This window comes from Nycticebus coucang, chromosome 7 (assembly GCF_027406575.1).
Source record: "Nycticebus coucang isolate mNycCou1 chromosome 7, mNycCou1.pri, whole genome shotgun sequence".
Taxonomy (NCBI): Eukaryota; Metazoa; Chordata; class Mammalia; order Primates; family Lorisidae; genus Nycticebus; species Nycticebus coucang.
Genome location: NC_069786.1, coordinates 122,206,688 through 122,233,867, shown reverse-complemented (window position 1 = coordinate 122,233,867; position 27,180 = coordinate 122,206,688). Strand labels below are relative to the sequence as shown.

At 37.5% G+C, this 27,180-nt stretch overlaps 1 long non-coding RNA gene and 1 other non-coding gene across 2 annotated transcripts; one reads left to right on the top strand and one right to left on the bottom strand.

Moving 5' to 3' along the window:
- Positions 1-164, top strand: LOC128591103 (U1 spliceosomal RNA). The gene has a single exon (XR_008381529.1). It is a non-coding gene; the product is annotated as a U1 spliceosomal RNA (small nuclear RNA).
- LOC128590414 (uncharacterized) lies at positions 21-26,872 on the bottom strand. The gene is made up of 3 exons (XR_008381274.1): positions 26,793-26,872; positions 22,441-22,588; positions 21-161 (listed from the first exon to the last, which is right to left on the bottom strand). It is a non-coding gene; the product is annotated as an uncharacterized LOC128590414 (long non-coding RNA).
- Between the last annotated feature and the right edge of the window lie 308 nt (positions 26,873-27,180).

Sequence of the window (27,180 nt, the reverse complement as noted above, 5' to 3'; positions counted from 1 at the left end):
ATACTTACCTGGCAGGGGAGATACCATGATCACGAAGGTGGTTTTCCCAGGGCAAGGCTTATCCATTGCACTCCGGATGTGCTGACCCCTGCGATTTCCCCAAATGTGGGAAACTCGACTGCATAATTTGTGATAGTGGGGGACTGCATTCGCGCTTTCCCCTGTAAGAAAAAAAAAATAAAAAACAAAAATAAAATGAAAATGATGTACTTAATTTTTCTTTTGCTTACTTTTTCTTTTGTTAGTGTTTGCATATTTAATGTGTGGCCCAAGACAACTCTTCTTCTTCCAATGTGCAGCAGAAAAAGAGAAAAGGTTAGACAGCCTCTAGGTGGATGGTTCATGCAACGTGATAAGGGAACACCGTGGAGAAACAAGCAGGTGCTAAACGTGCATAACGCAGCCCCAAGAAACTCACAGAAACATCCTCTTGGCAAAGAGAGAAGGCCTAAGGTGTACTGAGGTCATGCGTGGTCTCCAATTAGCATGATTTGATTATTGAAAATATGACTTTATTTAAAGCCGTAGAAAATTGTATTATGTAAAATATTACATTATTTTAATTAAAATATTACATGATACAAGATTACTTGCAGTTTATCACCTCCAGTTTCTTTCTTTCTTTCTTTTCCTTTTTTTTTTGAGACAGAGTCTCACTTTGTCCCCTTGGAAGAGTGCTGTGGCGTCAGAGCTCACAGCAACCTCCAGTTCTTGGGCTTAGGTGATTCTCTTGCCTCAGCCTCCCGAGTAGCTGGGACTACAGGCGCCTGCCCCAATGCCTGGCTATTTTTTTCTTGCAGTTTGGCTGGGGCCGGGTTCGAACCTGCCACCCTTGGCATATGGGGCCAGTGCCCTAATCTTATAAATAAAATGGAACGCAGAAGCTTAATGTAATCATCTGTAAAATTAACAGCACCATTCAATGTATTTGCAAAACTGTAATGAAACTATATAACAGTGACCCTCAGCTTTTCTTGGCTTCTCAGCAATCGAATATTTAATTTAGCTAACCAAACGGGCTAATAGCAAATTAAATTAAATTATTAAATTTAACAGTTTCAATTGACATTCTATTGGGTTCACCAACATAGAAAGAGGTGACCTTGAGGGAAGTGAGGCTTCTGTTTTGTAACTTTTCAGATGAGGCAATAAAACCTCTGGGTTGTCAATCACACCTGAAATATAAACTGATCATAGGCAAGAGAAATTAAAGAATCTTCCTCATAAAAAATAAATTAAGAAGTCCCTGCTTTGGCTTTCCAGCCATTGTTACTAAGACAAACCAATTTACATGGAAAAATAAATCTTAAAAAATTAACAGAGTTTTCTAAACCATCCCTAGTTATTTTCTCCTTTCCTCTTTTCAAAATATCAGCTGATGCTGAAATTGGCCTATGAACCCCCTCCCATTTGACTTTGTTCTGACCCAGTTCAGGCTCCTCGTGAGGCGAGCACAGAAGCAAAGCCAACACTGGGCATTTGTTTACGTCTTTGTGTCTCAGCACAAACGATGACACCACCAGAAAGAGTCTGGGGAATAATGCTTCTCTGTTATGGGGCGGCCTGCGCACCTGCAGGCTCAGTCCGTGCATTGTTCTGTGGTTTTCTCATACACCAGATCAGAGGAGAAAGCAATTCTTGTTACTGCTTTGTGATTCAACATACCAACCCACTCTTATCCACAAAAAAAATGAGAATAGGAATGTGTTACACCTAAGTGCTGACTTTAGAACTCTGGACAACTGTGAATATTTTCAAGAAGACATAAACTAGGAAAACTTTGAACTGAATCACTAACCCAATGACTGTGGGATTATATCAGTAAGTGCTGGGTTTACCAGGATGCTATAAAATGTTGCTTCTGTGAGCAAATTACGCAGAAAATTTTAATGAATTTTCCATTATTCTGTTATTTTTCCCTCATTCCTCTTTTTGTGGTTGACCAGTTAAAAAGACTTTAAGCTATAACAAAACTATCTGGAAATCTACTTTGAGAAATTAGATTGAAAAGGCTGTTAATTTACTCTTCGTATGGTGGGATATATTTTGGACAGTGTACTGGCATATGTAAGTACAAATTTATTATCTAAGATACCGCAATTTATATTCAAGCTCACAGATGTGAACCAATTATTGTTAATAGGCTGAGCACATTAGTAGTAAATAAGAATCCAGCATTGTAAGAAAAGGAACTAGAAGAAGGCAACATTACTGTATTTCTGGGGATGGAGATGTCGTCTAGGAGACCACTGTGATTGCATCACAGGTTGGAGGGTAAATTTGGCTACCTAGCAGACTTGAGGTATAGTTTTATCCACTACTAGTTTTGAATATTTCCCTTATGGGTTTGATTTCTGTGGTGTAAATTGCTTTCCTCTCAGGGGGACCGACAATTAATAGTTGTCATATTTTTGGCAGTTTGGGAAAGGTGCCAAGAAATAGTCTCCCATGACCTGGCATTGACAGCCAGCACTTATACTGAGCATTTTATAAACAATGAAACATCTATTCCATTTGTACCATCGTTGGATAATCCCTGGCCCTTGGGACTTCTGGATCACAGATGTGACAGATATCAGATTTCAACAGCCTTTGAAACCAAAATGTTCCTTTACATGGGTAGAAATTCCTGCTGTGTATTTCCATAATTCCACACCAACATTTTGAAAAGGAAGTCTCAATTATTTGAAACCAATTATTTTATTTTGTTAAGGACACTCGATATGTATGACACTCCATTTTACTGGGTACCAGTCCATATTTATGACCTTCTATAGAAAAAAGAAAAAAAAAGACCACAAGATTCAGCTCAGTAGAATAGCAGGGCAAGGGCTTGACATCAGACCAAGTAAAGTTTTGTTCTGGGCTTTCACATTCAAAAGGTTTTTGTTGGTGGTGGTTTGTTTGTTTTATTTAATTCTTGGGCAAGATGTTTAAACTTTCAGAACTTTAAAACGTTTCATTTTAAAGTCTGTTTTTAATGCATTACAGGTTGAAGAGGGAGAGTGCTTAAATAACACTACGTGAAAGCCGGCAGCGAACGGAAAGCATATAGTTCATAAATGGAAAGAGTGACGTGAGTCCGAATGGAAAGCGCACTCACAAGCACACTGACAGCTACCATTTCTGCATTGGGAGGAGAGAAGTGGTCGCCCTGAGAGCCACAGTTGTAGACAGCAGGGGCTGCAGCAAAACTGGAACATAGAAGTGAGAACAGAGAAGGCGAAACCGCTCTGTAGAATGAAATTTAAAGAAAGGGGGTTCCTGCAATGAAGTTCAGCTGTTGGACTTCAGAAACAGTCATGCCTCAGACCTGATTTTAATGATTTTCCTATCTGATAAGATAATGCCCTGTCCCTTGCCACTCTCTGGTATCCAGTAAAAGTTTATCAACCACTAATTTCACAATGGTCTTTCATTAATGTAACCCTGACGATTAAAGACAGGGGGTTATGGCTATGTTGGGACAGAAGGAGGGGTCCAGAGACAATTGGATCACTAAGAAGATAAAGCCAAGAGGTGGCCAGGTGCTACCAGGGAGATCAAGAGCTCCTGGGACCCAAGTTCAGCATGGGAAGCTACAAACAGGATGTGGAAGCAACATCTGCAATTTCCCACCAGTAGTTAAAAGGAGACTGAATTTCTCATATATAAATCAGAGTGAGACATCATTTTTTCATAAAAGGAAAATCCCCTATGTTGGGAGAATATAAGAATATTCTAGTTATGTAATTCTAATTATATAGAGTGTTACCGATTTTTTTTAATTTTAGAGACAGGGTCTTCCTCTGTCATTCAGGTTGGAGTGTAGTGGCCCAATCATGGCTCACTGCAACCTTGAACACCTGGGCTCAGGTGATCCTCCCTTTTCAGCCTTCCAAGTAGCTGCGACTACAGACAGCTGCCATCAGGCTGAAGTAATTTCCTTATCCTTCTTTTAAATTTTATAGAGACCCTCTATAGTACCAGGCTGGTCTCAATCTGTGGGCTTCACGTGATCCTCCCTCCTCAACCCCCCAAAGTGAATATATTTAAATCTTTAAAAATAACTTGAGGTAGTTCAAAGGTAAGAAAGTAAAAATAAAACTAATTAAATTAATTTAACAGGCCTTATTGGTGTTTATGCAAATGCTGTTTTTCAAAGGTTAATGATCTACCTGCTAGACAATTGTAGAGAAGAGGAAAGAATAAGGAAACTAAATTATATTGAGCCTCTTCTCTGTGTTAAGCATTTTAAGGTTATCTCATTTAGTTCTCAGGGACTATTATTTGTTTTAGAAATGAGACAGCTGATGCTATTAGAAGTTAAGCAACTTGCCTCAAGAAAACAGTCACTGGTGGCAGAGCTGTGATGCAAAGCTCAGCTGGCCTAGAGCAGAACCACCCTCCAGCCTGGACCATTCACCTCCTGTGACTCTCCAGTGAGGGAGAGATAATACTTGCTCTGTGTTTGAGGCCCACTGTTTTTGTGAACTCAGTCTCCACACCAACTTTAACTGTACCCATCAAGAAAGGTCTCACTCCTGAATTCCCATGCCCAACAGCGCATGTACATGATGACTCACAATGTTTATTGTTAAGATGTAATTATAGGCTCAGCACACACAGTGGTTATGGCACCAGCCACATATACCAAGGCTGGTGGGTATGAACTCAGCCCAGGCCAGCTAAACAACAATGACAACTGCAATAAAAAATAGCCGGGCGTTGTGGCAGGGACCTGTAGTCCCAGCTACTTGGGAGGCTGAGGCAGGAGAATCGCTTAAGCCCAAGAGTTAGAGGTTTCTGTGAGCTGTGACACCACAGCACTCTACTGAGGGTGACATAGTGAGACTCTGTCTCAAAAAAAAAAAAAAAAAGATGTAATTATAATCGCTTTGTGTAGGATTTTATTTCCTTTGGCACTGTGAAGTAACTACCTTTCCTACCATGTATGAGAATTAAAATGAGAGCAAAATGAAGGCACTTTTCAAGTTATACTAACACTTTTATTCTCAACTAATCTTTTTACTCTATCAGGAGAGTAAGGGGAAATTTTCTTAACCCTTTTGTTTCTAGTGGTTTTGGTGAATAACCATATTTTCGAAGGTGGTTTCTCAGTGTCACTGAATGTGACAGTCAGCTGCTGACCTGTCGTGGTGACTGCTGTACTCAAATTGTAAAGTTGCATGTATTTCCTGCCTTTTCTTTGTTTGTCATGGAACATTGCGTTTATGTGTATGGCTGTGCTGCCAGAGTTTTATGTTTACTTATGACTATATAAAATGAGATATTTAACTTTTTTAAAAGGTATATATAATTTTAAGTTTCAGATTATGTTTGCATTATGGTAAATCATTATTCTGGCAAAATTTTGAAAAAAAAAATCACAATTGGGTGTGGTTTCAGATTGTAATCACAATCTGGAGTCTACGCAGCTGCATAGCCTCAAAAGTGGGGGTGGGGAGATCAAGGGCAATTGAAGGGACCAGTGCGAATGTGTGCAGTTTGTTGGATGAAATACCAAGAGATGGTGAGTCATGTGCATCTGAAAGTGACAATGAAGGTGAATTTGAAAATCCAGAAGCACATTTTCTTCAAGATCTGGCTGATGAAACAAAAGATTTAGAAGGAGCTGCCATGGAGTGTGACAATCAAGTACCAGCAAGAGAAAACAATGAATTTGCAGGAAGTATGGTAAACTGCTTGTGTCATTGGGTGTACGACCCTGCCTCTGAAATTTCAGAAGATGGACCAAATATTCCTGAAGGAATGACATCACTGCTAAGGTTTTTGAGTGCTTATTTCCCTCAGAAATTACTGGACGTCACAGAACATAATGCCACCATTAATTTCAAGAAGCTAAATCCAGAGGAGGGCATGAACTTCAAAGACTTTTGATGAGCTGTAATTGCAGGACTTGTAAGGGCACAACTAGTTTACCCTAAAAATAGAATTATCAGTAGCTATCGCCAATAACTTCAAGCTGTATGTTCCTGGACAGAAACAATCAGACACAGCTGAAAATAAGCCTGTTCGGGTAACACCCAGAAGGTGTGCGTTGTACAATATGACTAAAAATCCACACTGTGCAAAATGGGTGTGTCAGACAAGTAGAACCAGACTCTGTATGAGCAAGAACAAGAATTTTTTGCTGACTATCACAAAAAGTGAGCAACACCCGGTTTCCCAGTGGTTTCCATACAGAACCTCATGCAAAAATTATTTAAAAATAGTTTTACTAAAAATCTCTGTGAGCATGTCCCTTAACTGCATACATATTTAAGATTAAAATATAAAAAATACTATATATGTATAATGCTTTTACTTCTTGGTAATCAAAAGGTTAAAAAGAAGGCCATCTACTGGCTTCATATTAGGATTGAGTGTATTATATTCTTGCTTCTCGTTTTTTGTGATACTTTACTAAGAAAAATGTGTTCCAACTCTATCCAGCAGGTTAATACAAAAGATGTAAAGTCTGTATCTTTTTTAATGCTGACTAGTATTCCATGTAGACAATTGAATACATACCTTCATAAGAGAAAAACTCAAATCAATTCAAGGTGGGGGTCAGGGGAATGAAGAAGTGGCGAGAGGGGAGGAGGAAGGGGGATGGGGGTCATAGGTATGGCACACCTCTGGGGGGCAGGACCCAATTAAAGTGGGACTTTACCTAACAAATGCAATCAGTGTAACATAATTCGTTGTACCCTCAACTTGAAATAATATGGAAGGAAGGAAGGAAGGGAGGGAGGAAGGGAGGCCATTGTACTCAGCCAAGTGTAATTAATTTTTTGTACTGAAATCAACATCAGTTTTTTGACCAAAAGACGTAATATTGTTCTTAACTGTTAATACTTCTTTTTAAAAGATAAATTTAAAGTGGCGTGTTTTATTGAAGTAAATATTTCCATTTTTTTTATTAAATCATAGCTGTGTACATTAATATGATCATGGGGCATCATTCACTAGCTTTACAGACCATTTACCAAGTTTCACATATACCCTTGTAAGATGCACCGCTGGTGTAAAACATTTCAATTTGAACATCATTAGTCAGACTGAGCCACGTGAAGGTCTAAAAGCCACACATATAATTTAATAAATATATCCAGGAGACTTGAGCAAGGCCAAGAAATTAGTGAAATAACTTTCCAGTGCTGATCTTACAGTGAAAGTTGCCACTTTCCTGCCTATTAGCCTGAGAGGTTATTCATTTAAAGAGGAATTAAAATGAGAACAAAATGAAGGCACTTTTCAAGTTACACTAAAGTTTTAAAGAAATCAGATGAATGTCTCAAAAGTAACTAAGCTTAAACCATTTCAGTTTTTATATCATTCAACTATAACCATGTCTCTAAGAAAGCAAAAGAGGTCTTGGTAACCTTTGAGGGCACTTCAAAGTTAAAGGTAATATTTATGTGACACTTTCAAAAGAAAAACTAAGGTACGTTTGACTCACAAACTGAATTATTAAAAAAACACTAATGTTTCTTCCACATATGGGGGCAGAGAGCATAAAAAAAAAACAGTATTGTTGCAATGTCTTCTGGGTGTGGTCAGCCCAGAAGTGAAGTGCTTGGAGTTGAGACTGTCAATGAAAACACGGCATGTTCTAGAATGTTCTAGAATGTAGGATGCTTCACCTACATAATGGATAAATGCTTCACCTTCAGTTTTCAGGACAGAAGTAAATGCTGTTTTGTGCCCATTAAAAGTTGGGGTGAGTGCACCAGCTTGCTCCCCGCCCCCCCCATGCCAGGTATAAAATGAGAAGCAGATAAAAATCACACTATTGGGAGATGGGTCGCCAGGAATGTGCAATCCCTTTACTTCACTCCTCACATTCAAGTCTGGATAGGTTTTTCCTTATTTAGAGACAAGTAAGACAGAAAAATGGAAGATGTCATAGAAATAGGAATCTAAGGGAAATGCCGTAAAACAAAATAACAAGGGATCTGGTAGAAGCTAGTATCCTCCATAAATACGGTGAGAAATTTTCGTTGGAAGATAAAACAATCTAAGGAGAAGGAAAGAAAGCAAGAGAGTATTTGAAAGAAGATGGGTGAGATAAGATCTCAAGAATACTAAAGACAAAATATAGGAATGACAAACTAAATTGAAGCAGAACCTGGGATGTGTTTAATTAAATCAATATTGTGGGGAATAAACACAAGCAATCCTTCAAGAATGAAGGTGAAACTGAGCAGAAAAGACTGATTGTATGAGGAAAGAGAAGAGAAAACTGAGAGAAAGTCTCAGAAGTCAATCTAAGTTAACAGGCAGTAAGGGAGAATGAAATAAAAAAAGAAATTAAGCTTTTTACGAAAGGAGAAAAGAAACTTGTGTTCAGATGCAAGGGATCTGTGTATTCCGGGAAAATTAATGGGGGAAAAAATGAAGAGGAAACAAATGCTTAATCATTTCATATGCTGGGAACATTTCTGAGAAAATTAGCATTTTTTTATTTAAGGATAAATGAAAATTCTAAAATCCTTCTGGCAAAAGCAATAGATTCTACCCCCACACACACACTACCACTCTCAAAAATAATAACAATAATTATTTGTTATCAAATAATAACATTGTTTATTCAAAAAAGACAATTCTATCTTATTCACTGCCAGGAGACAATGAAGAAACGTTGGCTTAGACCGTGAGCATTTCTCACGCATTTTGGTCTCAGTATTCCTGCTATAATCTGGATGTTTGGGTCCCCCCAAAATTCACATGTTGAAGTTAATCCCTGACATGGTGGTATTTGGAGATAGGACCTTTGGGAGCTGATGATGTCATGAGGGCTAAGCCTGCTTGAAGGGCATTAACGACCTTATAGTAGAGGTCTCACAGAACTACCTTGCCCCTTCCACTTGGTGAGGGCACAGCTAGAAGGTGCCATCTATGAACAAGAAAGCCAGTCCTCATGGAGAGAACAAATCTGGCAGCACTTTCCTTGATCTTGAACTTCCCAGCCTCTGGAACTTTGAGAAATAAATTTCTGTTGTTTATAAGCAACCTAACTTAAGGTATTATGTGATAGCAGCCTGAATAAACTAAGACAATCCTATACACTCAAAAATTATTGAATGTTCTCAAAAGATTTTGCTTATTTGTAATATATCTACTGATAATTTTTACACCATAAATAAAAATGAGGACATTTTGAAAGTTTGTACTTATTAATTCATTTAAAAATAACAAAACAATGTCCATCATTTGTTCACATAATATGAAAAACACTTTTCAAAGCAATAAAAATTTTAATGAGTGGGATAATTATATAGTTTTACCAATCTTTAAATATCTGGCTTAATAGGAGACAGATTTTCATATTTTCTGCATTCAATGTGTTGCCATATTGCATATCACATACGCTCTGAAAAACCCCACAGTATACTCTGAAAGAGAATGGAGAGAGCAAATAACATCCTAGTAGAATTAGGACAATAGTTTGAATCCATAGACTTTCTGAAAGGGTTTCTTACTTTGAGAACTGCTACTTTAGGCTAAAGGGTTTTTATTAATTACATAACCAAACCAGGAAAGTAAGATGATTCTAGGGTTGGTTAATTCACTGACTCATTCATATAATTAGGTTCTTTCCATATTTACTGCTATGCCATGCTCAGAGGATGTCTCTCTCATTGCCTGGCTTCCTCATGGTCTAAAAGCTATCATAATTTCAGACATCAACATTCAAGACTAGAGACAGAAGAAAAGTTTTATTTCATAAAAATTTTCATACTGAAGAAACAATGGTAAGATGCCCTAGCCAGCTTCCCTTATGCTCATTGGCCAAAAGTGCATAATATGCCATTCTTTGTCCACTCGGCTGGATGAAATCACCTTACTTGGGCTATAATCTAACACACACACACACACACACACACACACACACACCCTTAAATATGTATATTCCCTTTGAGTTTGAAATTCTACTTTTAGATGTTTATCCAAATAAAATTAACAAACATATAGAAAGATAAATGTGTTTTTGATAACTTGACATAGCATTTTTATATTGGTGGTATAATTAAAACTTAACAGTCCAGTCAGAAGAAATTGATTGAATACATTTTTTTTGATTCTGTGAATGAAAGGCTTTGGAGTCATTAAAAGTGATAATGTGAACTTCTAATTTTACCATGGGAAGCTAGCTACTCCTAGCATATTGCTTAAAACATGGATTTTATAAAACACGAAGCATAGAACTAATTTACTTTTTGGAAATGTATTCAAAAGGGCATGTGAAAAAAAGTCAGAAAGATTGTATGTAAATATAGCCACAGTGGTTATCTCTGAGAGTTCATATTGCAAGACATTTTAATCTTCTTTTTTATATATTTTTCTGAATTATCCAATTCCTTTATGGTTGTATATTATTTTGTTACAAACACATTATTTTATAATGAAATTTAGCAAAGCACTTGAAAAAGCGAATGCAAGAAGAAAAATTTCTATCTCACTAGCACAATTTGAATAAATCTTAAGTGTATCTTAAGAATTACCATTATTATTATTAATTCTCTTTCTTTATCAACATAAGAAATATGCTGGAATTTCTTAAAAATTATTATACATACGCGATTGTTTTTTTTTACCCTCTCCCACCCTATGTAGGCAATTGTTAAGTAATTTAATATGACTAATTTATAGTCCATGTGTTTTCATAGTGGTATCAGTGTGAATGGAAATCATTCATCACACCTGAAAATATAGACCTCATGTTCTTAAATCATAATTACAATTAATCTCAGTCCTATAAAAGCTAAAACAATGACCTATATCTCACTGTAATTCGTTTAAAGGTATAGAAGTCACATTTACTTTAGGACAGGGTGTGTGTGAACAGATAGTTTGTACCATTATAATTGCAATAACATATACGATCTGTTCTCTTGTTCTCAGAACCTACAACACCTATTCTTTAATTTACCTGTTTACAGGTCAAAGTAATTTCTATGTTCAATTTTACTTGTGATTATTCATGTATCGTATTCTCTGACACTGCCTAGTATTCACTCATCCATTTCATGAAATTACTAACTACTTACTAGGTATGGGCCCAAGGGTACAAAAATAAATGAGAAAGTCCAGCTCAGAGAGATGAGAGAGGCAGGGCTGATGATACGGCTTTCTTAAAAACATGAAAAGGCGATGAAACAATGATGCAAATATGAATCAATTGGTGGAGGCCAAGGCAGATATTCAAGGCAATATACGCCCGGGAGGGTCTTCATTCTCTGTAAAGCGGGAAGCAGTCTCCATGGCTGGGACTGTGCAGGATTGTGGGGCAGATGAGGCAGGAAAGTGCCTGGACATTTGAATAGAGGGATGAAAGAATGGAATATCCTTAAGGGGAAAATCCAGAAAGTGAGGAATAAACAACAAAACAAATTAGTAAAATAACAAGAATTCTCCGTAATTTCAAAACAAGTCTGGGATATGTGATCGGGATGGAAGAGCAGGAAGTGCGTGAAAACATTAAAGTATGATCTTCTGACAGCACTGGCTGTTTCCTATGAATCTGGAAGGAAATGAATGTGCATTTTACAGAGAGATTCGCATGACCTACTGAACAAAAAAATAGGAAGAAAGTGGGAAAGGAAAGGACAGACTAGGAAGGACTGAAGTTTACAGAAACCTGTGCTACCAATATCCTTTCCGATAGCTCAACCCAATGTACAATGTCAACAACCACTAACATGTCATTGTAAGATTTTCTATCCTTTATATCTGTGCTCCATTTGTGCCAGACCTTTTTAAAAAGTTTAATTTAAGAACAATGCATGATTCCATAATGTATCATAGAGTAAATTAGAAATTAGTGGTTAAACTAAATAAGCTGTAAGGAAATAAACCATCTGTAATATTAATCGTGCATTAGTCTTGTAGTATGCCAAGAATATAAATTTTACTTTAATGTATCTGGCAATTATGGGTAAGAATGAAAAATAGAACTATGTTTCTACCAAAAAAAAAGCTAGGTGTTAATAACAAAGTCTTATAAAGTTACTTACAAAATAAGGCATTTTAATCAAAATTAAAAATTTTAGTCTTCTGAAGTAGTTGTTTGCTTGACTGCAACTAATTTATGAAATAGGAATAAAGATAAAATTTTGCCTTGGTGGTATATTTTTATAGAACCATATATTTCCTATCACTTATCCCTAAGTAGATACCCGAACGTCATTCATCCTAATGAATAAATGATAAGCAGCCTAAGTGAAATGTTTTGAAATGTTTACAGATCAACAAGGAATGAACTATTGTTTAACAAAGCAAGTACCCATAATCTTTGACCATTGGATAAGAATGATATTTGGGAGAAATGTCTATTCATTCACAAAGTTGCTGAGCACAGCTGATGCTTCAAGAAAGTGAGGGTTGGGGATAACGGCCCGTGCAGTCAAAAATCCACGTGTAAGTTTCAACTTCCAAAAATCTTAACTACAAATAGCCTGCTGTTGACTTAGAAGCCTTGTCAATAACATAAACAGTTGATTAATACATACCTCGTATGTTGTATGTATTATAAACTGTATTCTTACAATAAAGTAATCTAGAGAAAAGAAAATCATAGGGAAGAGAAACCAATATTTATTAAGTGGAAATGGATCATATAAAGGTTTTCATCTTCACGTTAAGTAGGCGGAGGAGGAGGAGAAAAAGGAGGAGCTAGTCTTTCTGTCTTAGGGATGAAGAGAAGGAAGAAACTTCGCTGATAACTGGACCCACACAACACAACTTGCAGAAACACAGCCTTAACAAATTCTGTTCCAATTTTACCAAGTATGCTAAATATCCCACATTATAAAAATCAGCACCTGCCACCTCAGAGGCACCAAACATCCCAGTTTACCAGTGACTGAGGCATTCACATATGGATGTCTTTCAGTTAAAAACCAAGACAATCTTGGACAATTTATAACACAATACCTATCATTCCTCAAACTATTCATCTCATTATAATTGTGTAAAGAATTGCTGAAAGGATTATTACTAGTTGTTGACCATAATCATTTCTAAGTCAAGGATACTTTCGTTTTTTCTTCCTTATTACATTTTTTTCGTTCTTTTTAAATGTTTCTCCATCACTTGGATATTTACATTTGACCCTCTGCTTGTTTTGTTTTTAACTAAAGTAACTTCCTATTTAAATTTTTTAAAAGTTTCATCAACAGTAAAAAAAAAAAATGGTATTTAAAGTATTTTTTAAGTAATTTAAGGCATTTTTTAATACCTTAAACAATAATAATTCTGGTCAAAATAATGCCTCCATAGCCAAGTCAGGCAAAAAGCTTATAACATAAAAAAGAAGCTCATGGCCTTTCCTCCACCTTATTCCCCCCCCCCCAAGTAGTTTATTACCTCTAACTTCTTTCCCAAAGGTAACCACTTTCAAATCTTTTAACTTTATTCTAGTATTTACCTCCATTGCTGCCTTTTGATTCACCAATTTTAACTATTTTTCAGTCATTTACTTAGCAGAGTAAGTAAGTTGGGTTTTAACCAACTCATTCCTTCATTTTCTTTTCTCCTGAAATAAATGCCAAAATTTGGTTAAAATTCTGTGTCTACTTAGAATATAGAAAATTCTAGCCAGGAGCAATGCTAGCTGGCACTCTGGGAGGCCAAAGCAGGAGGATGCTTGAGCTCAGGAGCTTGAGACTAGCATGAGCAAGAAGAGCAAGACCTTATCTCTACTAAAATTAGAACCAAGTAGCCTCATGGGAACCTGCACTCCCAGCTGCTGGAAAGGCTGAGGCAAGGGGATTGCTTGAATCCAGGAGTTTGCAGTTGTCGTGAGTTAGGCTAACACCATGATACTTTAGCCTTGGTGACAGAGTGACACTCTGTCTCAAAAACCAAACAGAGAATATGGAAATATCCAATATAAGAGCATCCTTACTCTAAGAACAACAACAAAATCTAGATAATCATAGAAACTAAACTATTTTGTAAGCCCATTGGAGAGCTAATGCCACAAGGCAAATAGAAGGACTAAATCTAACAGGTCCTATTCCTTCTGAAAAGAGATGGGACTCGGGAACTGTCCAGGTACAACACAAGAGAAAGAGGGAGTAGCTATGTAAAAAGGGAAGAACAAGATAATGGAAATGTTCATAAAAGCTTGTAGGCTGAATGTGGGCTAGTTTAGATGCTAAGAGTCCCAGGCTAAAAGGGACTCCACACCCACTCACCAGCACTCTCCTATTGGATGGGCAAGGCAAGAGACTTGAGGGAGACACCATCAGTGGTTCAAAGGTGACCTTGATAATCAGGGAATTGGCTGCCTCTCTGGGTCAGGAATGAACTCTGTGATGAACTTAATGATTATGTCCTCCAAAAATCCTGTATGCTGAAATCCTAAAAGATTATGGTATTAGAAAGTGGGTCCTTAAAGGGTGATTAGGTCATGAAGGCAGATACCAGTGAACGGGATTGGTGCCTTATCAAAGAGGCCCCAGAGAGCTGCTTTGTCCCTGCCTCTTTGTGAGGACACCAGGAAGTCATAATGGATGAGCCACAAAGTGAGCCCTCCCGAGACACTGACCCGACTGGGGCCACAGACCAACCTCTCAGGCTTCACAGACTCCAGAACTTTTCAAAATAAATGTTGTGGTTCTCAAGCTGCTCAGTTTACATATTTTATTAAAGATTTAACAGACTAAGGCAAATCCTAAACTTTCCTTTCACATAAAGAAAAGCCATCTGCTTCTGGGAGAGGGAATAAATATTCTCCAGCCCTGGCCCCAGGCAAAGTCAGCTACTAATAGGGGAGGAGTAGAGGTCAAAAGGAACTGCCAGTGACGAGAAAGAAGGAAGCCTGCTTATGCCTGAGATGGTACACAATATACACTCGGGATGCGCTGCTGACGGAGAACAGGAAGGGAATATACTCTCAGGAAGACCCTGCTTGTGTGAGCAGAGTTTTGTTGTCATGGGAGGAAAGGTGAGAAGTGCGAAGAAAACTCGCCTCCTGAGGTTCAGGTACACAGAGGCTAACTGAGCAGGAGAGAGAAAACAAGTTCTGTGCTGTAACAGGAGTCTGGCACCAATTAATAAACAAAAACAGTTTTCTTCTTGGCAGAGGAAGGCAGAAGCACAGGGAACCTGTCTCTGTGCACCCAGGTGGGGTCTGCTAAAAGGACAGAGAGAAAAACCCTGGTCCTCCAGGACTCACACTGAGCATGAGGAAGCTGCAGTCCACCACGAAAGAAATTTGAAATCTGTGGCACAAAGTAATTACGGTGACAGCAGAGCAGAAACATAGCTGAGAAATTGACAAAATTAACAAGCATGCTCATTCCAGGAGTAACTATTACTTATCACTGTCTGCGTGGTTCTTTTGCACGCAATGTTAGGCATTCTCCAAAAATTCTCATTCTCTCTCTCTCTCTCTCTCACACACACACACACACACACACACACACACACAGCCGCTGTTAAACAATAAAGGTATTAAGACAACCAGAGAGTACTGGCCTAGATTTTGGATATATCATATGAACAATTTAAAAACCTACAATAAAAATGCTAAGGGATTTATTGAAAAAAGATGGAAAGCATGCATGATGAACACATGGGGGATTTCAGACAGAAACAATGAGAAGTTAATACAAAAGTGGATATGCAGAAGTCTGATGTATTTCTATATATTAATAAACAGTGAAGAACTGGAAATTCCTCAAACTAGTTACAGATTCAATGTAATCCCAGTCAAAATTCTAACAGTCTTCATTATCAAATTCAGCCGGCTGGTTCTAAAATTTTTATGGAATGCCAAAGGAATTGGAATGGCTAAAACGATTTTGCAAAAGAACAACATCCAAGAACAAATCTGGTCTGATTTAATGACCTATCATAAAACAGTGTGACATTAATAAGAGATTAGACACAGAGATCTCCCAGAACAGAAGAATCCAGAAACAGAACCCAAGTACATGTGATTTTGACAGAGGGAAAAATTAATGGAAGAGTCTTCCCAACAAACAGTGCTTGTGGTACAACTGGATGTCCATGTGCAGAAAAATGAGCATGGACCTGAGTCTACACAATATGGAAAAATAACTCACAATGTATCATAGATCTAAACATAAAACCTAAAACACATAAATATATAAAACAAAAAATATTTTTGGCAATGAATCAGGCAACTATTACTTAGATATGACATCAAAAACATGACTCATAAAGAATACATTAATAAATTTATCATAATAAAATACTTAAATAAATTTTAAATACTTAAAAATACATACATTTTAAATAAGTACTTAAAAACTTTTGTACTGAGTAAAACAAAGAGCAGAAGATGAACCATAAAACAGGGGACAAAAACATTTATCTCAAAAAGTACTTTTGTAGAGAATACATAATACATTCCCCAAATTTAATAAACAGAAAACAACCCGGTTTTTAAAATGGGCAAAAATTTGAATAGATATTTCATTAAAGCACAGACGATGAATAAATGTAATCATGAAAAAAATACCAATATCACTGGTTGTCAGGGAAATGCGAATTAAATCACAGTGTAATATCACTATATACCTACTGGCATGGCCAAAAAAAAAGAAAAAACTGACAATTACAAGTCCTGGTAAGGAAGCAACAGCTCTCATTCATAACTGGTGCAAAATGCAAAATGATACAGATACTGTAAAAAAATTTGTCAGCTTCTTCTAAAGCTAAACATATATCTGCTACACTATTCAGGATTCCTAAAAATTTGCCCAAGAAAAATGAAAAGTCATGTTCATAGGCATGCCTGTGCACAGATGTTTATAGTGATTTCATTCAGAACATATTTCTGTTTACCATCTCAGACCAAAAAAAAAGTCTTGCATCACATCAAATACACATATTTTGTTCATTCTCTCCACTGATTTATAATCTTTCTGTTCACGTGACAATTTATTTTACATCAATATTTCCCTTTAGGAGTATTTTCTATTGTTCTATAGGCTTTATCTACTCTTGTGGAAAAATCATTATATTACTAGACTTTAAAAATATAGGTAGCCTTCTGGGTGGTGCCTGTGGCTCAAAGGAGTAAGGCGCTGGCCCCATATGCTGGAGGTGGCGGGTTCAAACCCAGCCCTGGCCTAAAACTGCAAAAAAAAAAAAAAATAGATAGATAGATATAGCTAGGCTTCTAATGATAAAGTTCCTTCCCTTTCTCTTCTAAATTGCTTTGCCTTTTCTTGGATTTTGAAACCTCAGTGAGAATTTAGAAATCAGTGCAGATATGTAGAAGTGTATATAGGTCAATATTTCTAGAAGATTTATTCATGGTAGCCAAAAACTGGAAACAGTCACCTGGTGAATGGATTAACAAAGTGTGGTACATTATATAGTTGAATACTATTCAGCCATAAAGTAGAACAAGCTATTCACATATATATAATGGGGAACACAGTGGTGCATACCTCAAGAAATTATTTGAGGATTGGGCTAAAACATGGAGGTCCTTAAAATAATGCTTGATATGCAATCAGTTCTTGATATTATTTTTCTTGGATTTAGAAATTGTCTTCTTTATTTTAATTTAATTTTTTAAAATATAACATGAAGTCTTTGCACATAATCTGTCCATTCTATAAAGCATTTTCTTACTTTACTCTCATTTTCTACAATGCATAGTGACCACGGGTCCAGAACTTTTTCCGGTTGTAGGAGACAAACGTTCTTCTCCTTAGTTTTCTCATTGTCCACTACTTGGTTTCCTTTATTTAAAATTCTGAGTTGATATTTGGTTTGATTTTTATTAGGCTTCTATTTAATTTATTCATATACTATGGGTATGTTTATCAATATCTCTTAGGGGCTTTAAAAAATGAAGTGTGTCCATCTATTTCTTATTCTCTTTTTAGTTGGAGTCACTAAATTGGAGAATAAGAGGGTAGACATCTGCATATATTTTAGGGTATTTTTGTTCAGCCAAAGGAGCAACAGAACAAAAAGTGCAGTATTAAAAATCACTCACAACTTGGGAGTCTGAGGCAGGCTGATTGTTTGCACCTAAGAATTTAAGGCTGCAGTTGTGGTTGGCTTTGATCCATCACACTGCTGTACTCCAGCCTGGGTGACAAAGCAAAACCCTGTCTCTAAAAAAAAAAAAAAAAAGATACAAAATTATCCACCATTCTTACTACAGTTCTTCTGCTGTTCATGATTCTCTTTTACTCTGTCTGCACGAGACATTTACACATGGCAATCATAAGGAGGTATAATTTTACCGTAGATTTTTTTATAAGTTAACATTGCATTCTAAGTGTAATGCTGATTTTGAAAAGCCACTCCACAAATCAACAGGATCCTCATTTGCCCTATCACATCACTCTGATGATGAGAAAATGGGGTTTCTGACTGTGGCTCCAAGCCCTTTATTATAATTATTTTATTATGCAAAAAGATATATATATTCCTTTCACTCACTATTTTCAAATCCAGTCCTTTTCTCCCATCCTCAGATGTCTCCCTGTTATTACTTCAGGTGCTTAAATATACATCTCTCAGATAAATAGATAGGTCAATAGATAAATAGATACACAGATACTATATCTATACTCATCTATGATATCTGAAGGATGCACAGTACTGCACTGAAGATTATAATAAATCCTTTTCCCTATACATGGTTATGCAACTTGCTTTTTGTACTTGACATTATGTGTTCACAATGTCTCCATTTACCTTCATGTTTGGCGTGCTACGGCATGCAACTGAGCAGATGGGTAAGAATTCAGGCAGCCACTCACTGTATTTGATCTCCACTATTATGCTTTCCAATGTATATAAAAATTTTAGCCTATGTCCACTGAAGCACTATTCCCAATAGAAAAAGACCTTGAAAAGATAAAAGAATAAACCAAAACAAAATAAACAAAAGGTGCTTCTAAAGGGAGGGAAGGAAGAGAGGAGAAATGACAGTGTGTGCATTCATCTTCTTTAATAGTTTACCTTGGTAACCAGATAAATATGATTCATTTTTTTAATTTTAAAATGTAAAGCAAACATATCAATCTAACTGAATATCAAATTGTTGGCATGACCACATTAAAAATAATTTTTTCAAATAATGCTGAAGCACATATTTTGATCATTCACCCCTTGTGAGAGAGATCATAGGCCAGGAAGAACTGCAGACAGATCTTTCAATAGTTTTTGTTGGGAATGATTTCGGTATTGTTATTTGGGAATTGTTGTACATTTTATTTTTTTTGAGGTTCAGTCTCACTATGTCACTCTTGGTAGAGTCCCATGGCATCACAGCTCACAGAAACCTTAAACTCTTGGGCTTAAGCAATTCTCTTGCCTCAGGCTCCCAAGTAGCTGGAACCACAGGTGCCCACCACAACACCCGGCTATTTTTCTGTTGCAGTTGTCATTGTTGCTTAGCTGTCCTGGGCTGGCTTCAAACCCGCCAGCCTCTGTGTATGTGGCTCGCACCGTAACCACTGTGCTATGAGCGCCAAGCCTGTTGTACATATTTTATAGGATTAAGTGATTGGGAAATTGTTTTAGACTAGGTTTCCTAGGAAACCAAACCTAAGTCAAAAAATTGTGTGAACATGTTACTACAGAGTGCAATCGTAGTGTGGGAAGGAGAGAGTGAAGTTAGAAGGTGGGAGAGCCGGTACTGTGGGAGAATTCACTGCAAAGTTACCCAAAGCTTTAGGATACATTGGATTGGGAATTTGTAGAGCACCTTTAAGAAAATATTATGAAACTACTGAATCTTTGGGTAGTGTGAAATGAGAAGAAAGGACAAGCATTTGCTCTCTATATCTCATTGGTCAAAATCATTCACTCCATCACCTGCGTGGGGATTAGCAAATCCTGCAGGATATCCTGTCCCAGCTGCAACAGGGCAGCCCTGGAATGGGAGACCAACACAGGCTTAGACAAAGGATGCCAGGACACACCTGCGTTTGAAAGGAGACAGTCAGCACAGCATCACAGCAGGGCCCTCCATGTCAGGGACAGTGAGGGCAGCACGAACCTGACTCCAGGACCATGGCAAAAGTGGAAGCCATTGCCAAGGGAAGTTCAGACAAAAGGCAAGTCAAATGTACATAAATGTGCTTGTTCTGTACTGAGTCTCATACACTTTTCCTGAGGCCAGTGAGTACTGGGGCTTTATACAAAGGAGAAAAAAGATACTCATATAGAACCAAAGATGTTGCCTGAACCCCTTTGGTTTATAAATTGAATTGGAAATAGTGTCAGTATGAATTTATAGGTTATTTTCCTTATCTAGTGAGAGGACCTAACAGAAAAAAAACAACCTGTGACAATGAGCACTCTGGATAACCCAGTGTCAGGGGCAGAAATCAAGAACATTTTTTCTTTATTTCTTTTTTTGTTTGTTTGTTTGTGAGACATAGTCTCACCCCGCCCTGCTGGGTAGAGTGCCGTGGCATCATAACTCAGCCACCTCAAACTCTTAGCCTTGAGCAATCCTCTTGCCTCAGCCTCCTGAGTAGCTGGGACTACAGGTGTGACCCAGCATGCCTGGCTAATTTTTCTATTTTTAGTAGAGAGGGGGGTCCCACTCTTGCTCATGCTGGTCTCAATTCCTGAGCTCAAACAATCCACCTGCCTTGGCCTCCCAGAGTACTAGGATTATAGGTGTGAGCCACTGTGTCCAGCCAATCAGGGACATTTTTGAACACTATTCTATTGGTATTGTTTCAAAAGGAGGAAACAAGCCAACTTGAAGGGATTTTCTCTAGCTATAAATGAACAGTTTGTGTATATAAGAAAAAAAAAAGAAGATAGCAATCAATGGGAATACACCAAAGGCATAAATATCCCTGAGTTAATGGTGATAGTAGAAAAATAGTATCTTCCCTGGTTACCTCTGGAGATTGCCAGCACAAGAACATTATCCTGATGACTGATGAGAAAGGAGGAAGAGGACAGCATTCATCCTGCCCTCACTGAACTGTATTTAAAAAACCAAATTGCAATGAAATCTTTCGGTATATAAGCATACCACCTGATAGATGCGGAAAGAAACACGGAATTAAAAAGTTTTCCATTTTGTAAACCCCAGGGAAAGAATAGATCTAGACAATTATTAATACAATTTTTACAAGAAAGTTTGATGGGAAACTTCACAATAAATGCAAATAAATTTGTCAACACAAATCCCACTGAGAATGTTAACCTCATCAATTGTACCGTGACACGGTACATTTCTCTTGACATGGTGTAACAGAAAGTACGCAGAACCACCCAGAAAGTATTTTGTCTCCCCCCAAATAGCCCCTGAATCTAATCAACTTTCTAAATCCAACTGAGAGGGGATTGAGGAAAATGACACCAGGAGTATGCAATCAGCCAAATTCAGAATCTAGGACAAATAATACAGTTTCTTCAACAAATAAATGTCATCAATAAATAAGGAAGAATGGAGAGCTCTTTTTATTAGCTAAAAAACACATAAGAGACCTTCCTGGATAAAGGTAGAATGTGGAATTTGGTTAGCTCTTGATTCAAATATACAAAGATTAAATGATATTTTTAAGACAGTTGGGGTAATTGAGGTGGGCTGTGTATTAATTGATATTAAAATACTGTTCTTAATTGATATGCATGATAAACATAGAAAAGATATGTACTTTTTAAAAGAGACCATTGTGAAAGAAACATTAATTTACATATTACATGATATGACACCTGAAATTTGCCTTACAAAACACTAGAAATTGAAAACTCATAAGGTAGGAACAAATCAAACAAGATTGGCAGGATGTTCTTATAGAACCGTTGATAACTCATTAGTTTATCCTCTCTACTTGTGTGTAGGTTTGAACATTTATGTAATAAAAAACTCAATCATAGAATTTCTGAACATACACACTGAGATTATTTCCACAATACAGGGTCTGTGCAAACTTTGAACATCTTTATAATCTATATGGTCATAAATTCAACCTATTAGGGTAATGCACAGTTAATTCCAACCTTGCCAGCCAAGAATGCGTCTGTGGGAAACCGCAAGATAATCCCGTTGTCCACAGCCAAAGTCATCAAAGTTTTCACATCCTGTGTGCAAGATCGAGTCGTTTTTTGTATTAACCAAAGCAAACCATCCTCACTTTCCCATCAACAGAAAACAAGGCTGGCATGGGCATAATAAATGACCCACAACAGTATCTTTTAGGTTTCACTCTGTCAGTGGCCTCAGGCATGGAGCTGTCCGTAGCAGTTGGAAAGGAAGAGAAGCTTGCATGGCTGTTTCCTCTACAGGCAACTGCAGTCTTAAATTTCACTACCCAAAGGAATTCCAGGTTAAGAAATACCACTATGAATATCAATATTCAATGGAGAATGTTTTTTTTAGTGTTACTCGATTCTTTTTGAAAGTATATGTATGTGTAAAGTGATACTTGTGTTTATGAACTGAGTTGAAAGAAGGGAAACCCTTAAAAATATACTTACTAAAGGCGTTGTCCTGGACTTCTCGTTTTGAGTCATGGTATTATCAATCTTGCTGTTTGATGACAATGATGGATCCACCATACAAGGGTTTTGCTGCAAAATGCCACATGTATCTAGCCATGACGCTTCATAATCATCTGCAAGCGATCTGTGTGGAGGGAGAGGTAGGTAGAAGAGATGCTTCTCCTGAGTTTGAAATGAAATTCAAATAAGTATTCAATTTGGCTCTCTTAACAGTTTACATAAATCCATTATTTCAGCATAATTAAAATTTCACGTGTGGTGTAGAATTCACTGAAACTGAAAGGGAAGGGGGTAACTTCAATGTCTCAAAACTTAGTTTCTAAATATAGTCTTAGATGATTAACTCCTCATGTCATTTATTTCTTTTCAGCAGAAAAGGTATAAGCAAATCTTGGCCAGTTTTTCTAATGCTACAACGGATATCAGTCCCAAAAAATTAATGGGTAGCTTAAAGAAGAAATTTATACAAAAATCCACTTTTACAAAATAGTTGAATAGTCAGACCTTAAGTATTCAACAAGGTTCATATTTGTTCATATATGTACAAATTTTATTACTGTCCTAAAGTAATATATTAAAAAGAATCACTGTTTCGCAATGGGATAATCTTTATTGAGCATTAGAAATCTCACAATTTCACTTTCTTTTTTTTTTGGACAGAGTTTCACTTTGTCGCCCTTGGTATAGTGCCCTGGCATCATAGCTCACAATAACCTCAAACTCTTGAGCTCAAGCGATCCTTTTGCGTCAGCCCTCTGAGTAGCTAGGACTACAAGCACCCACCACAATGCCCAGCTATTTTTTAGAGACAGGGTCTCGCTTTAGCTCAGAGTGGTCTCGAACTCCTGAGCTCAAGCAATCTACCCACCTCGGCCTCCCAGAGTGCTAGGATTATAGGTGTGAGCCACAGTCCTTGGCCACAATGTCCCTCTTTCAAAGAAGTGTAAGTGAGAAGTCAAGTATGAAGTCACTGCTTCGGAAAATGGAAGAAATTTTTACCAGAAAGGAGTCAGGCCTAGCAAGAAAACAGAACACTCTGGTCAGTAATTCAATAGAAAAAATGAATATATGAAACTATTTCTATAGGTGTAAAAAGAGCTAAACAGCAGAAGGTAAGAAAACTCAGCAAGCTGCAGATGGCTGCTTTGCCTTTGAGGCTGGGAGGGACAGAGAAAGGAGGTATGCTGAATCCAAGAACTTGGTGTAGAAACCAGATGCACATAGTGGGAGCTGCCTGCTGGGGTCAGAATGGTTGAGGAACCTCAGCTACTGCACACAAGCCATACTAAGGAGAAGGTCAGGGAGTGGGTGGGAGGATTTATGTTGATTATCGAATGGAGACCCGACACTGACACCAGTAAAGAGCAAGATTTTCAATAACCATCATTAAATTGCACCCATTCTCTCAATAAATATTTATTGTGCAGCTCGAATGTGCCATACAACGTTCTAGGAACTGAGAAGACAGTAGTGACCAACAGGATGGAGTTCCTGCCTCATGGAGCTCATAATCAGGGGACTTGTCCAAGGTTATACGCAGATTATTGTACGGACACAAACCAAAACCCACCTGCGCCCACTATCCAGAACTGAACTGTGCCACCAGATCAAGCTGGCCCTTTCCTTGGTACAAGAGTGAATGCCCGAAGCATAGTATCTAAGTATGTAGCCCTCCTTTCCTCCTCCAAATGTCCCTCCACACTCCCCAAATTACCTCTGGGGTATCACAGCTCCCTATTTATATCTTCCATAGTATTTATCTAAATGTGATCATATAAATAATTATGCATTTATTTATTTTATACAATCTCCCTCCAAAAATAAAAGCTCCAACAGGACAGAACATACCTTGTGCCTTTGACTATCGTACCCACAGCTTCCACTGACGTATCTGATACAAGGTAGATGCTCAAAAATAGTAGTCGGCTGAGCAAATTCATCTAAGCAAATCTGTGCCTGAGCAGGTATTACACTTGTGACCATTGCTTCCGCAAATATGGGCTCATAGATAATCTATATTATTATAGTTCTATCTAAGTGACTACGTAGCATCATCTTTGTTAATATAATTATGGAGAATGAGACAAGTGAACCTTTCTAAGCTCATCCCAGTGACCAACAGTAATTATGAACCAAGTATAGAGCAGTTGGTGGCTATAATAAAAATCAAAGAGACAAAAAGATCTCAAATAACTTGGACTCACACCTTGGCTGCGGTGTTGGCTATGGGATGTACAGTGAGTTATCATGCTCCACTGAGTCCCATTTTTCTAAACTGTAAGATGAAGACAATAATGCCTATATGTATCTCTCAGAATTATCATTAGGATTAAATGATAAAAGTGTGTAAGACACCCAGTCAACATGTAAGATCAATGACTATGGACGTGGACCACGTCTTGCTAGTTCTCCACTTCTCAATTATTCCTAACACAATACAATTAAGTAAATAAAGGAATTAAGAAATTAAGGTGTAGAATAAGTAACAGGTTGCTTTTAAGTAACAACCTCAACTTCCAGAGGCATTAAAAATCAGCTCAAAGCAATCTTAACGAGCCGCAGCTTTCACTGAAAACAGCTTCGATGTAGGAATTAAGCAGAGCAATCTCTGCCACTAAAAGGAGGCTTCATAAGAAGTTCAGGTTTTCAAAGGAACTAAATATCGAGTATAAGAGAAAATGAAGTTAACCCTTCTGCCACAAAGTTCTTAGTAATTGAAAGTTCTTAGTAATTATCAGGGATTTATTTTTCAGAGAGAAGTGATAATCAGGGAAGGATTCTAACACATCTAACTGCATGCTTCTTGATTAGCAGTGCTTTATGAAGGAGAAAACATAAAAAGTTTCAATTTTATGTTTTAAAAAGTACCATTTCTAGGGTACAAATTAAAAACTTTGTATTGAAATCCCGCTTACCAGTGGGGCCACTAAAACAGCAGTAACATTCTACTTCTAAAATGGAAGAATTAAGAAACCAGTCATACAGTTCCTCCTTTCCCTGTGAAGAATGAAAATCAGAAATGCAAGCTCATTCTCATCGACATGGGAAACATCTGTAACTCCAAACCACAATATCTAAGGAGGAACTGACACATTCAGTAAAGAAAAACTAAAATGTATGAAGATGTCACAAAAAAGGCAAGGCAATTGTGCTACAGAACTCAGACAACGCTGATAGCAAAATTTCCTAAGAGGCCACCAACCATCCTGGGGTGGAAAGTACTACAGCTTGGCTCACTTAGCAACCGTGACAATCCCTTTCTCCCTTGTCATCCTCTAATGAAGAAGACAGAAAGCAAAGTGCTCAACTCCTCATCTTTCACAGAATAAATACAAAACAATAAACAGAAGGGGATAGGAGAATCTGTCAATAAGATCTATCAGTCAAGTTTGCACAGCTGAGAGTGCGTCAAAGTGTCTGGTGGCTGGAAAGAGAGGAGACTATTTCTGGAAGAGCCTGAAGCAAGAGGTGGTTGCTGCTGTGCTCTGGACAGGGAGATACAGCTTAACAGAAAGCAGAGGGTGTAAGGAAGGGGCCCGAACACTTGCTGATTCCCTGAGGTCTGTCTACTGAAGAGCTTTGCTTGCTCCCCACCTGCACACACCCCTACACAGCAAAGCCAGCTGGGCAGGTGACTAAGGCTGGCACTGTGGGTTTGAGCACCCCAGACGAGAGCCTCAACTTTCATACCTGTCCCCCCTTTGTCTCTTACAACGCGCAGTCTGTTTATCAGGAAGCCAAACCTCGATGTATAAAGATCAAAATCAGCCTACTGAGTCCAGATGTGGGTGGATGTGTAAAAGCAAAGGCGGCCCAAACTAGCTGCTTAGAAAGTCAACCAGTTCTTCGTTCTCAAACACAGAAGGACAAACAAAGATCAACAGCAGATATAGATGGAAAACCAGAAACAGGAAAGCAAAATTCCAAAGTAAATGAATAAACCACCAAACTTAAGGAAAACAGATGAGCCAGGGAATAGAAGTAGTTATGTATGTAGCAGGAGGGTTTTTATATGAATTTTAAAATATACGTAATAATATACATATACGTGTGTATATATACACACACGTATGCCCAGTTGACCCTTGAGCAATGTAGCAGTTGGGGTGCTGATTCCAACACAGTAGAAAATCCACATATAATTTCGACCCCTCAAAAGCTTAACTAATAATAGCCTACTATTGATCAGAGGCCTTACTGATAACATAAACAGTCAATTCACATCTGTTTTTATGATATAGGTATTATATGCTGTATTCTTACAATAAAGGAAGTTGGGAAATAAAAATTTTATTAAGGAAAGCACACAAGAAAGAAAATATACTTACTGTTTTACTATGCATGAAGGGAAAGTAGATCCTCATCACCTTCACAGTGAGTAGGCTGAGGAAGAGGAGAAGAAGCAGAGGTGTTGGCCTTCCTGTCTCAGGGGTGGCAAAGGGAAAGAAAATTCACACACACGTATATATTTAATATATAATGTGTATGTATTTACTTAATTTTCATATTTAATATACTTTGCTATATTTAATTTAATATACATATCATATGTTATGTAATGATATATATACCTAACATTTACTGTAATACTTACATATGGTATAAGTATTATAAGTATATAAACACTTTATATGTATTATACAGAATATAATATATATGTAATATGTTTGGGTATCCAGACCGCCTAGGTTTGAATCTCAGCCTTACCACTGAATG